At 43.6% G+C, this 12,868-nt stretch overlaps 1 pseudogene; it reads left to right on the top strand.

Annotated features, from left to right (window-relative positions):
* Positions 1-8,346: 8,346 nt before the first annotated feature.
* LOC137242346 (gamma-tubulin complex component 5-like) lies at positions 8,347-11,854 on the top strand (annotated as a pseudogene).
* The last annotated feature ends 1,014 nt before the right edge of the window (positions 11,855-12,868 follow it).

The following is a 12,868-nucleotide window of genomic DNA, read 5'->3' as shown; positions in this document are numbered from 1 at the left end:
GTGAATAAGCTCTTTGATAGCAACTAGTACAGGACAAAGGGCACAAAGGGCCGTTGGTCATAGGCGCGGATGCAAATGCGCACCACAATGCCAGGGGGGAGTAGATACGAAGGAGAGAGGCGAATTTGTTTTGTTACATTCTGCAATCCAATTTGCAGATAGCCAACTCGGGATTTTTCCCGACCAAGGACTGTCATTTCAGTGTAACCCCATTTAATTTGTTGCGTTCTTCCCACAAAATGTCATCCTCCCAGTAGCTCCTTGCAGCGGGACTGCTCCATATTCTCTTGCTCTTGCTCCGGGAAGGTATCGAATCCAATCCGGGTCCGTCTCCTGACCCCTTTCCTGAGAAATGGTTTTGCTGCGTCTGCTGGAAAAGAATCTTTTTAGGACGGTCATACTCTTGTCAGTGTGTCTCGCGCAAGCGATGGTTGCATCGGACAGGTTGTTCTGGGCTAGATCCCAAAACCCGACGTCGACGTGACTTTTATAATTCTTTTGTGGCTCCTTGCTGTTCACGCCCAAGGGCGTCCCGTAGTCTACGCTTTAGCGCCCCCCCTCCCCCTTTTGCTGCAGCCCCGCGGCTCAGAAAGCCACAACAAGTACCCACTGCTGCTCGCGCCCCACGGCACCTCCATCTCATACGGCCGCTCCCACTCATACCTACAACCTCCGTAGTAGAGTCGGGAGCACTGCTGAGCATCAGCCCCTGCCCCCGTCTTCTTCCCCCCTCTCTTCCGGCAGCAATCGTGTAGGTCAGGGAAACAGACTCTTAATCCTTATCTCCTTTTGCACCGTTTGCCAGCACAGAATATATATGTTTGCGGCATCCGCCCAATGCAGCTCCTGCCTTGGACGGTGCCACTTTCCTCGATGTTCTGGACTCCGCGACGGCAACCCCCGACGGGCTTCATAGCGCCATGTTGCCAAACCGCAAACCCAAACACACCGGGTACCCCAATGCTTACCCAAGGACGTCCAGTCCCAGGGCCACAACAGCAGTTGCGACCTAGCCTTTCACAACCCAGGCGTAGTGACCCGTCACTGACTCCCAGAGTGACGACGTCTCCCCCGTTACACTTCAGAATTCTGCAGTTAAACTGTAATGGATTAACTGGGAAGATCACGGAGATAGTCGATTTCATGAAGCGGCACAACATCCGCATTGCTGCGGTTCAAGAGACTAAACTCACAGCAAAATCTGCTCTGCAGACTTGTTCTGGGTATAATGTCCACAGGAAAGATCGCGAGAGCGGAAATGGAGGTTGTCTCGCGTTTATCATACACCACTCTGTGCAATATCATTTATTTAATCCCGACATCGGCAGCAGGGACAGTGTCTTAGAACGTCAAGGCTTATCTGTCCGGTCAGGCGATGCAAACCTAGAAATCAACATCTTCTGCCACCTGCTGTCCCAGTGGATACCGCCCTAATATCAGCGCCTGACTCACTGGCAATAATCATTATCTTAGACGATTTCAATGGCCATCACGACCTATGGCATTCAAACCTGCAGGCGGACAGCAGAGGTGAGATGTTGGCGCATCAAATAGAAGAAACGACGTTCTGCACAATAAACGGAGACGCCCCCACACGTATGGTAGGAAGCTGTCACAGTTCGCCGGATATATCAATCATGAACGCAGGACTCGTAAACTGCGTCAACTGGCAGCCGATGATAACATTGACATCCGACCACCTGTCAATACTTATTTCGTTCGAGCGTACCGCCGACTTTATCGTTACCGAAAAACGCACTTTCATAAACTTTAAATAAGGAAAGTGGGATGAATACAAACCCTTTGCAGACAGCCGCTTTGCTGCCCTCCCTATCCCGACTGATGCCCGCCAGTGGGAGCGTGCTTTCCGCAAGGTCATTGAATTCGCTTCGGCTCGCTTTATTCCGGCCGGAAGAATTCCCGAAATTCGGCCTCACTCTCCGGCGGAGGCCGCAAATTAGCGAGAGAACGTGATCTTATAGGACAGCTCGATACCGGCGACCCCCACATAAGGGATATATACCAACGCATCAGATAGCTTGTGGATGAACACAAGCGGGCGAAATGGGAGGAGCACCTAAGCGGTTGTACTCTCTCTGCCGGTGGAGGTAAGCTTTGGTCCACCGTAAAGTCCCTATCGAATCCGAATATAAGCACAATGACAAAATTTCCATCGCCTTTGGCGATAAAATGCTGTCGGATGCGAAGAAATGCCCGAGCGCTTTCTGCCGACAATATAAACTGCATTCTACGGGCGGTTTAAATCAAAACCCCCACCATGGAACAGTACTCGTTGCGCTAGACCTATTAAAAGTTTTTCATACGGTCAACCATAACACGTTACTGCAAGGCCTGGAAGGGTCTACCCTTCCCCCATGTCTTAAAAGGTGAACCGCAAATTATCTGGGTGGTCGGCAGGCATCGGTGCAATTTAGAAACGAAACATCAAAACCAAGAAGAATTAAACAAGGGGTGCCACAGGGTGGTGTCCTACCCCACTTTTGTTTAACTTCTACATATCAAAGCTACCTTCGCCACCAGAAGGAGCTGCTATCGTTTCCTACTCCAATGACTGCACAATAATGGCCATAGGCCCAGGCCCACAGATCGTTGAGCTTTTCAATAGAATAAACGGCTACCTCCCTGATCTCTCCAGTTTTTTCGCCTCGCGAAACCTGGCATTATCACCGACTAAATCCTCCGCGACCTTATTTACAACATGGACGTCCCTAATGTCGACCATTTTGAACATCCACGTCAATGGCACTACGCTGTCTACTGTCCCACATCCCAAAATCTTGGGTGTGACGTTTGATCAAGATATACATTTTGGTGAGCATGCAGCCGCAATTGTACCGAAAATCCAGAGCCGTAATAAAATCCTCAAATCTCTTGCTGGCAGTACTTGGGGAAAAGACAAAGAAACGCTCATTACCACTTACAAAGCAATTGGCCAGCCGATTGCATGCTATGCGTCCCCTATATGGTCGCCAAGCCTAAAAACTACACACTAAAAGAAGCTACAGGCCTGCCAAAATACTGTCCTCACTGTCTTCTTATGTCGCCAGAACACCATCTACATAATGAGGCGAGAATACTACCTATCAGGGAGAGAAATGAGATGCTAAACAAACAGTTCCTGTTGAATACAAAGAAACCTGGGCATTCCAACAGACATATGATTGATGAGCCAACACCGCCCAGAGGCTTAAGGAGTCATCTCCGTAAGCATTATGAGGAAATACGGCACCTGAGAACTCAGCCGTATGAAGCAAACAAACACAAGAAGTTCCTCAGTGAACTCCACAAACAGGCGTCGGACCTTTATGCCAGGAATTGCCCGGTGAATCCAGTACTCAAAGGTCAGTACCCACAACTTGCGGAAGAGGAACGCACACTCCCCAGGGAAACGCGAATCACTCTAGCTCAACTCCGATCTGGATACTTATTTATTTATTTATATATATTTAGTCTATGGTTTTACAAAACCTGCCAGACTAGATAACAATACCTTATACAGTAAAATAAAACTTGTCTTACAATTAAAAAACAACTTTAAACAAGCAAGGTCTTAAAAATAGAAAAATTGGAAAAAATGTTCACATGAATATTATGCTATAACAGGTTAAACTCTTACATATCCAGAATCAACCCCGACATACAAAATGTATGCCCTGCTTGCAATGTGTCCCCACATGACACCAACCATCTCTAAGCTCCATATTAAAAGAGGTGCAAACCGTGAATAAGCTCTTTGAGAGCAACTCGGAAGATCCCCTTAAAATGGTTAGTGATCTCAAGTATCTGCTTTCAACCCTCTGTTCACTTGTAACATTTCACTCAGACACTTTTGATCTGGTGTCTTCTCCTTTAACGCCGTTATTGGTTCCTATTCCCAATTTTCACTACTCCTATGAGGACTTTTTAAAAACCAAAGTTAATGATACACATTCTCAAAAAATTATACGAGAAAACTGCCGTAGTTTCATTATTAAATTAATAGAGCAACTACCGCAACGTCTGCCTAGTTATATAGAAACTTTAAAGGCACTGAGTGCTGTAAAACCACTTATTTTCGATAGCTTCACACATGAAAAATGTAGATATTTAAATGATGAAGTAAATGACATTGCAGTGGAAAAAATTTGATCTACATGAATGGGACAACGTAGGTTGGGCAGAGGTTCGAGAGTATAAAAATCCTCTTGGGGAAAATCCTTTTGCCAGTCTTTCCACTTTTGTTTTCGATTTTTTGGTTTTGCCACTCAGTAATGTAGAAGTTGAGCGAATTTTAAGCACCATGAACAATGTTAGACAATGAGCTGTCTTCGCCACGCTTGCAATCTCTCTATGCCACGGAGAGGAGTGTGGAGGGTTAAAAAGCAGGTATACTGGTGGAACAGCGAAATCGCGGAGCTGCGGAAAATATGCCACAGGATGCGAAGGCTAGAAACTTGCGGGCGCGGCAGGCCTGAGGCTCTAGAAAAGTCGGAAGCGTACAAAGGAGCGAAGAAAGCTCTTAGTGCTGCCATTAAGCAAATGAAGCTTACGTGCTGGAAAGCGCTTTGCGAGGAAGTGGATCGAGACCCCTGGGGGCAGGGATATAAGATAGTAATGAAGAAGTTCCGTTCGCCAAACCAGCTGATGGACGAGAACCAAATAAGGAACATTGTGGATGGCCTGTTTCCCACCCAACTGCCTAGGGAGGGCAGGTACGTTACCCATGAGGACCGCAACGTGGAACCATTCCAAGAAGAGCTTAAAACTGGTGTGCGAACTATGAAACCTAGGAAAGCACCTGGGCCCGACGGAATACCCGCGGAGGCAATTAGGCTAGCTGCAAATAACTGCCCAGAACTTATGTTGCACATGTACAACAAATGTTTTGAAGAAATAACTTTCCCCACCATATGGAAGACAGCACGACTGGTTCTCATTCCAAAAGGGAAAGGAGATCCCAACTCTCCATCATCCTACCGTCCCCTATGTATGTTGGACACAGCAGGGAAATTGATGGAGTCTCCTGAAACAACGCCTCACCAGAGCGTTACAGGACGGCGGAGGACTGTCTCCCAGACAGCATGGTTTTCGGAGGGGGCACTTCACAATCGATGCCATAGCAGAAGTTATAGACGCAGTCAAGAAAGTCGAGACAGCGTGCCACAGAGCAAGACCTATAGTGTTGCTGGTCACGCTGGACGTCAAAAACGCTTTTAACTCAGCTAGGTGGGCGGACATGCTTGAGGCACTAGAAAGCACTTTCAAAGTACCGCAATATTTGTTAGAGATTTTAAGGGACTACTAAGAGAGAGGTATCTAATATATGAAACCACTCACGGTCAAAAAAATGTAAAAATAACAGGTGGAGCAGCCCAGGGTTCGGTACTAGGTCCCGATCTCTGGAATATAACTTACGACAGTCTTCTTCGATTAGACATGCCAGAAAGCACGTTCCAAAGGCAAAGGCAACAATTGCAGACGACGTGGCAGCTGTGATAACGCACCAAGCTGCGAGCTGGCACAGCTAAAATTAAACCAGGTCATGCGTAATGTAAATAGGTGGATGGCTGAGCACGGTCTCCAGCAAAAACGGAGATCGTCATCCTCACAAAGAGACATATTCCCACTACCAGGAACATGATGGTTGGGGACCAGCCAATAGAAACACTCGCTTCAACGAAATATCTGGGAGAGAGGTTAGACAGCAAACTCAACTTCTCGGATCACATAAGAGGGGCCTGCGAAATAGCTGCGCGCACAATAGCGCAGTTAAGTAGATTAGTGGCAAACACAGGTGGCCTAAAGCCATGCACAAGGAAGTTGCTTGCATCAGCCTCGGATTCTGTACTCTTATATGGTGCAGAAATCTGGGCGAACGCAATGAAACACCGGAAGAACCGAGTCGCCCTCACCTCGGTCCAACGCATAGGGGCGCTGCGAATATCTTCGGCTTACCGCAAGGTATCAGCTGAAGCTGTCCTGGTTGTTGCGGGAACCATACCGGTATATCTTCCCGTTGAGGAAAGAAAAGCAATATACGACAACGGATCGCAAGCAAGTACAGCTGCTGTTGCCATGCAGGCGCGAGAAGAATTGAACCAACGCTGGCAGGATCAGTGGAGCAACGCATCGTAGGAAAGTGGGCTAGGGAACTAATCCCTGAACTGAATCCATGGGGGAAGCGACCACACGGAGAGGTAGACTTTTACCTGACCCAGTTTCTAACGGGACACGGTTACTTCCGAAAATACCTACACAGAATGGGTAAGGTTGATAACCCGAGCTGCCTGTACTGTGGGAAAATAGACGATGTGCGCCTAACCTTCTTCGAATGCAGGCACTTCTCCGATCAGCGAAGGAGGGTAGAAGAGGTACTTGGCGACCTATCCCTGGGCACTGTCATCAGTAACATGACCTGTCGAAGAGACAGATGGGATACGGTCAGCACTTATGTGAGGCATATACTTATCAGTAAACGAGAAGACGGATGCCTAGCCCATTAGCGTGAGAGTAGCCATAGAGCTCACGTAGCGCGCACCCGTACCCGAAGTAATGCTAAACGCGGTCCCAGGTACGGGTATTTGCGCGGGCCGTGGGTTAGGTTTTAGTGGGTAGGCCTTCATGGAAGAAGGGAGTCCTACACTCGGAGTCTCGCAGTGAGGCTTAAATATCCCGGTCAGTGCATAAAGCATTTCCTCTTTCCACGAAACACAAAAAACAAAAAAAAAAACAATGTTAAAACGAAGCAACGTAACAAGTTACATTTAAAAATGTTAAATTCAATTTTATATATAAGGTACGGAGTAAGGAAAGAAAATAATTGCTGCCATGATTTTATTATAACAAGCGATCTCATTGAAGTAATGAACAAATCAAATATTTATTCTAATTCAGCAGAAGATGATATCGAATTATTTTAAGACTTTATGTATATTTTTATCTCACACATACTACCTTTTATATGGATATCCTGTTGCAAGCAGTGAAATAGTGACTTAAAATTGTTTTATAAAACACAGATGGCATCTGTAATTAATTTATTTATTTGTTATGAAATCGGAGTACAAATTAGTTTTAATTTTTTGCTAGATATTATATGAAATGTTTATACGGTAACACACGCTATATGTATATACTGTAAGCAGTGAAATAGTTGTTGTAGTAGTAGACGAGTGGTGAAATGATTGACTTTAAAAAATTTGTATAAAACACAGATTGCATCTGTAAATTATATTTGGAGTAAAAATTAAGATTAAGATTTTTATGAAAATGAATAAAATGCTTGAAAAATTGCTTTAAATTTTTAACTTTTTTTAGCTTTAAACATTTTTTTTAGCTTACTTTTGTCTATTTAGCTTCTCTTCTGAAAAAGTTCTGGCAACACTGGCCAGCACCCTTAGCCAAAACAAATGTCAAATTATTATCTTATGCTTTGCTTGCAACAAAAGTTTGCAACTTGGGCATCCCAACAGACATCTGATTGACGAACCAGCACCGCCTAGGGGCCTAAGGATTCATCTCCGTAAGCATTTTGAGGAAATACGGCACCTGAGAACCCAGCCGTATGAAGCGGAAAAACACAAGCAGGTCCTTGGTGAACTCCATAGACAGGCGTCGGACCTTTATGTCGGGAATTGCCCGGTGAATCCAGTACTTGAAGAACAATATCCAGAATTCGCAGAAGAGGAACGCATACTCCCCAGGGAAACGCGTGTCACTCTTGCTCAACTTCGTTCTGGATACTGTAACAGGTTAAACTCTTACCTATCCAGAATCAACCCCGACATACAAAATGTATGCCCTGCTTGCAATGTGTCCCCACATGACACCAACCATCTCTTTAATTGTAATGTGGAACCAACGCCTCTAACACCCCTTTCCTTATGGTCCACCCCTGTTGAAACGGCAAGTTTCCTTGGACTCCCGTTAGAGGATATTGATGACAATTTGTGATCGGTCGCGGCTATTAGGTGGGGCGAGCATTGCTACAACAACAACAACAACAACAACAACCCCGCTTAGAAAATGTTTCTTCTAATTGAAAAACCTTATTTCTAAAATTTTGATGTTGCTTATTGGGGTGTGAACCCAGGGTATTCGGTGTGGTAGGCGGAGCACGCTACCATCACACCATGGTGGTTGCCAATACCAATTTGATACTGTATAGGGTATTACAATGGGCCCATTGGTGGCCTAAGTAGTGAGCTGTTACCATAGTGTCCAGCTCAGCCCTTGCAACCTAATCTAACCTAAACAGAAACAGAAGAAACGCGAATTAATCTGTACACATCGGTGAATAGATCGGCCCTCAAAAGCCAAAAGATAAAAACACATAATCAATGAAACATGTTTACACAAGAGAAGCGCAACGAAATCATACGCGAAAATATACCATTACTAATCAAAGAGTTCACCGGACTTCCAGATGACGATGAAAATCTACGCAGCTGTGAACAACTGGCTTGGTCCATAATAAGAAACCATCGGAATTTGAGTACGAACAGCCATGAAGTACGGCGAAAAATAGAAGGCCTTCAAGAGAAATTCGAAGTTGATAACCAAACCGAATATGCGGAGCAATTGGGCAAATTATGTGAAGAAATCATACAACATCCACTCTGTGTGGAACATTATGAAGTGGATGTGCGTTGGTCATTACTTGATTTTCTATTAACACTGACATGCAATCCGACTGGAGCATTGCGCCGTAATAAAGAAAAAATTGAAAGACTGCTCGAGGAGCATGAAGAGATTAAGCAGGGTGAATGCGTAGAAAGCGAGACAGATTATTGGCATAAAATGTTACAAGAAGAGTTTATACCAATAGAACGTTTTAGTAATAGCTCTTCAGAATTGAGTGTAAGTACTGTGTATACTTATTTTATTGTAAATGTATGAGCTGATAAATATGTTTAATTATTATTCAAGTCGTGGTCTAATGATTCTCAAGAGGATGTAAGTTCCTGTACAGATGAAGACATGGAAACGCGCCATTCTCAACCAATAGATATCACCCCATTCCCACCACGTGGCATGGAAACCATTAAGCCACCTATGAAATCGTTAACGTTTAAAAAATATGATAGCTCTAAAGCAGAAGAGCGTTTACTGAACACTTTTGGTGGGCGAAGGGCATTAAAAAAATACAACCTCATATCGAAAGTACAAATAAGGAAGCGAATTTCGCTTTAGAATATTATCATCATAATAACTCAACAAAAGGTCATCGACTGCGTGAGGAACCCGAAACAGCTACAGAGTATTGTTTGCTACGTGAAATTTTTTGGATGTTCCAAGTGCCTCAAACTTGCAAATTTTTCCACGTAAAAAACGAAAATATTGCTGTCAGAAAAAATGTCACACTCACCAGCACACGAACGGTAAGTCCTATTACATTTCGTTGTTGTAGCAGGGTTTGGATCTGCTCAACCCACGTATAAATTTATCAGTACACTTTTGTAGTAGTCCTAAAAATTAGGCCAAGCGGTTTTAATTAACCAAGAGCCTATCGCACTGTAGCACGCCAATACCATGACCCTTGAGCAATGTTGTTGTTGTTGTAGTAGCGATAAGGACACTCCCCGAAGGCCTTGGGGTGTGTTATCGACGTTGATGGTCCTTTGCCGGATGCAGATCCGGTACGTTCCGGTACCAAGCCCGACCATCTCGATAACGATTTGTTATGACCACATGCGACCTTCTTCGCCATACCGTCCTCCTACCTAGATCCATGAGGAGTTAGGGGTCGCCAGAGCCTCGGCTGTTAATGAGACAGGATTCGCCGCTGATAGGTGAGGTTGACAATTGGGTTTGGAGAAGCTATATATTGCGCGGAAACCTGAAAGGGTTGCGCTACACAACCCCTTGAATCTGGTATTTTAGTCGCCTCTTACGACAGGCATACCTACCGCGGGTATATTCTAACCCCCTAACCCGCTGGGGAACCCTTGAGCAATCGGTTGTTGGAGTTATGACTTTATAATCTCGAGCTCGAATGCATATCGATCAGATAAGTATGCCTATTCTATGATGCTATATGAGCTGTGGCTTTCGAAGTTGAATGAACAATCCTGCGCTGTGCTTTCGGTGGTGAACCTAAACTGCCTCCGTTGCCTCATCCGCGACCTTTTCGCATTCGCTGGATATCCCTGCAGCGGAAGTACATATTATATTATGCTTAATGCGCTTAAGTGCTTTTCCAGCTACAAAAACGGATTTTAAAATTGTATGTCCATGATAATATATTTAATATCATCCATTCTTTTCTAGAGCGCCATTGTATCAATGCTTGATGAGCACTTTCTGACATATATACGAATGGTGCAAGATTTACGCAATTTCGGTAAACTCATTTATGCTGCCGACGATTATACGCCACCAAATACGCTGAGTTGCTTGCTTGCGAGAGAGAATTGCTTCTACAAGCCGATTGCAAAGTTAATACTGTTATAAGTTTACATCATAAGCTGCAACCGACATTCGTAAAACTTGCACATTTACACAATATCCATCAGCAGGCAATTGTAAGTACACGGCAGTTGCCTGCACATATCGCAAGTGTTCATTTGCTAGCCGCTTTAGTACATTGCAATAGAGTTGCAATTACATCAACTGAAGCTAATTTGGCAATGTCATTATTTTTTGCAACAGTGAAAGTATTTTTAATGATTGCTGATACTTGGTGGACTGAGAGGCGTTTAGATGATTGGCATAATGAATTTATTATTGAACGAATCGACGAACAACCGGGGCAAAGTATACGAGTGCGTGAATACAGCAAGAATAAGGAGAAAGCATTTTTTGTACCAACGCAAATTTCTAAAATGATAACAGAAAATAGCTTTTTTCAATTGCTATTAGAACATTCACTCGAAGCCGGTTGCACACTAAATCTGTTGTATGAAATTTATCGCATCGGTGAGTTACGCACTGCATGCGGTGCAATTGAGGATAAATTGTATGATGTTTTCATCGAAGATGTGCTTAAATATGTGCGCATTTTACAAAAACAAATTGTGCAAGCGAAATGGTGAAGAATCAAAAAATGATAATAAGATAATTGAAACGAATGGTGGTGGGGAAAATGTGGATGTTGTGGATACCGCTGTGGAGTCAGCTGGATTCGATAATTGCTATGCAGATAATAAAATACTCAAAAAACTCACAACAAATGATGATTTTCTACTACTCGCTTTTACAATGAATATGAATTTATCAGACACTGAAAAAGGCGCTGGTGGAGATCAATACGATGCACGCGAAGCAAATACTATGAAAAATGCAGAACCAACCGCTTTAGCGATATTCGAACAATTTGAGCAATCTAAACATATTTTACCTTTGGAAGAAGTAGTTTTAAATGCGTTAAGTCGTATACTCAAAACACGCATTGCAATTGCAAACACGTTCGTAATGCGTTTGTATCGTGAAGAGTTCGATATTTTAAAACATTTGCGTAATATACGTAAAATATATTTGTTGGAGGCGAGTGATATAATGCATCAGTTTTATAGCAAACTATTTAAGCAGGTATGTAATACAAGATATCACATGCCATTAGGCATTTTAAAGCAAACTCATATTGATGATTTACAAACAAATTGCTCTAGTACATGCATTTAAATATTTCTTTTATTAACAGATTGAATTTGGTGACGAATGGGCTAATGCTTTCTTACTAAGCACACAATTAGATGACATAATCTGTGCTAAGGGATTAAGTGCAGTGCTTGTGGGGATTAAGTACCGCTTTCAACACCAGTTGGCCATATTAATCAGTATAGTATATACCTATGTTTTGTTTAATATAAATATTTAAAATTGTTATTTTTAATATACTTAATACTTATATCTATATATATGTACATTTTAGTATGCGTAAAATGCTTACGAAAACATTTAGTAATGAAGTATTAAAAGAAAGGCATTCGTGCGTTTTTTATGTAGAATAATTCCAATTTGATCGGCGGCCACCGTGGTGTGATGGTAGCGTGCTCCGCCTACCACGCCGTATGCCCTGGGTTCACACCCCGGGCAAAACAAAATCAAAATTTTAGAAATAAGGTTTTTCAATTAGAAGAAATTTTTTCTAAGCGGGGTCGCCCCTCGGCAGTGTTTGGCAAGCACTCCGGGTGTATTTCTGCCATGAAAAGCTCTCAGTGAAAACTCATCTGCCTTGCAGATGCCGTTCGGAGTCGGCATAAAACATGTAGGTCCCGTCCGGCCAGTTTGTAGGTAAATTAAGAGGAGCACGACGCAGATTGGAAGAGATTATTGGCCTTAGATCTCTTCGGAGGTTATCGGGCCTTACATTTATTTTTATTTTAATTCCAATTTGAAATAAATGATATTGATCCATATATAAGAAAAAACAATTTGCTTAAAAGTTTATGAGCACATTCGATTTTTTTTCGAAATCAAATGGCTTAAATGCAGAAAAAATCGAAATAATTTTAAAATGACACAGGATCTACAAGTTTTAAAATGGCTATCAAATCGTTCCCGAGATGGGAGCAGCTGTTGTTGTTGTTGTTGAAGCGACAAGGTTGTTCCCCGAAGGCTTTGGGGAGTGTTATCGATGTGATGGTCCTTTTCCGGATACAGATCCGGTACGCTCCGGTAACAAAGCACCATTAAGGTACTAGCCCAACCATCTCGGGAACGGTTTGTATGGCCACATTAAATCTTCAGGCCATCCCTCCTTCCCCACCCCCAAGTTCCATGGCTGCAAATCATTCAATAGGCACGGTTCGCTTAGCAGCCTGGCAGTTCTGGGTCACCGCCATCACACCGCCCGGCCTAAAGCTCGACGCCATAGTTGAGGGCTATGGAGTTCGGCTGAGCCCTAACACCAACAACAAGGTCCCTG

Source organism: Eurosta solidaginis, chromosome 2, assembly GCF_040869045.1.
Source record: "Eurosta solidaginis isolate ZX-2024a chromosome 2, ASM4086904v1, whole genome shotgun sequence".
Lineage (NCBI taxonomy): Eukaryota > Metazoa > Arthropoda > Insecta > Diptera > Tephritidae > Eurosta > Eurosta solidaginis.
This window is presented reverse-complemented; position numbering and strand designations above follow the sequence as displayed.